Source organism: Otolemur garnettii, unplaced genomic scaffold (genome assembly GCF_000181295.1).
Source record: "Otolemur garnettii isolate 467f Iridium unplaced genomic scaffold, OtoGar3 scaffold00312, whole genome shotgun sequence".
NCBI classification, from domain to species: domain Eukaryota; kingdom Metazoa; phylum Chordata; class Mammalia; order Primates; family Galagidae; genus Otolemur; species Otolemur garnettii.
The window spans coordinates 486,547-488,001 of NW_003852707.1; the positions used below are offsets into that span (position 1 = coordinate 486,547).

Here is a 1,455-nt window from a genome sequence, read left to right on the forward strand (position 1 = left end):
TAGTGAATTAATTTGTCGCTGGAGTCCTATGATCACTTCACTAACCTGTTGAATGTCTTCTTCATGCTGACACTCTAATTCTTTATAATGAGTTATTGAGCAGGAAATGCCAGCTGTTCCTGTGCCTATGCCGCCACAATCCCCATTGCTGCTAGTAAGGGAAGTATGGCAATTGGGGCGGCCTGTTTCATACGAGTTGTTGGATAGCGAGAAAGAGGAGGTACTGGAACAGGTTCATCTCCTGCAATCATTTTAAAATCGGGTAGTAACATAATTACAGAACAGAGACTTTGAATGTGGACCGGGGGGATTCAGTATAATTTTTTCCCGCAGAGAAAATGGAAGGAAGGATGGCACTTCCTGTGTAACTTTCCTTGTTGGTTTGGAAGGGAAAGTGATTACATTAGAGCACATTGATGGGTTTAGAGCTGATAAGGGGGTAGTGCGGTAAAGTTGAAGCAAAGAGGATATGATTGGATGATTGGATTGAGTGAGGGCACAAAAGGGTTAGTTGAAGCAAAGAGGATATGATTGGATGACTGGATTGAGTGAGGGCATAAAAGGTTTGGTTTTGTGTGTGCAAGCTGTTGTCAGTGGAAGAAGATGTCGCTCACCGGCATTTTACCTGCACCTACTCAGCTGTCTCAGGACCAGCTTGAGGCTGAAGAAAAGGCAAGATCCCAGAGATCATGGCAGATCTCACTGGTCTCTTCCCGAAGAGAACCTCCCCCATATGGGTACCGGAAAGGCTGGATACCTCGGTTATTAGAGGATTTTGGAGATGGAGGATGCAGAAATCCACGTGGCCCAGTATCCATTGGATATGGGACAAAAGAAAAAAATGTCAAATGCATTGGCCATTCAGGTGGATCCTGAAGGGAAGATTAAGTATGATGCAATTGCCCGACAAGGACAGTCAAAAGACAAGGTCATTTATAGCAGATACACTGACCTGGTTCCAAAGGAGGTTATGAACGCAGATGATCCAGACTTACAAAGACCTGATGAAGAAGCTATTAAAGAGATTACAGAAAAGACAAGGGTAGCCTCAGAAAAATCTGTATCACAGAAGGTTGCCGCAGCCATGCCAGTTCGAGCAGCTGATAAACTGGCTCCTGCTTGGTATATCCGATACACACCACCTTAGCAAGGAGTAGCTTTCAACTCTGGAGCTAAACAGAGGGTTATTTGCATGGTAGAAATGCAGAAAGACCCAATGGAGCCTCCAAGATTCAAAATCAGTAAGAAAATTCCCCAGGGACCACCTTCTCCTCCTGCACCTGTCATGCATTCTCCTAGCCGAAAGATGACTGTCAAGGAACAACAAGAGTGGAAGATTCCTCCTTGTATTTCTGACTGGAAAAATGCAAGGGGTTATACAATTCCATTAGACAGATCCCAGCACTACTTTCTATTATGGGAGAAAGGGGGGAATAGAAAAATCTACTTTGGGCT

General features: G+C 44.4%; 2 pseudogenes across 1 annotated transcript; both read left to right on the top strand.

Annotated features, from left to right (window-relative positions):
- Positions 1-598: 598 nt before the first annotated feature.
- Positions 599-1,388, top strand: LOC100944174 (annotated as a pseudogene). Its single transcript, XR_002771394.1, has one exon. The product of XR_002771394.1 is annotated as an SNW domain-containing protein 1 pseudogene (transcript).
- LOC111721746 overlaps positions 1,307-1,455 on the top strand; it is a 6,016-nt pseudogene continuing 5,867 nt past the window's right edge.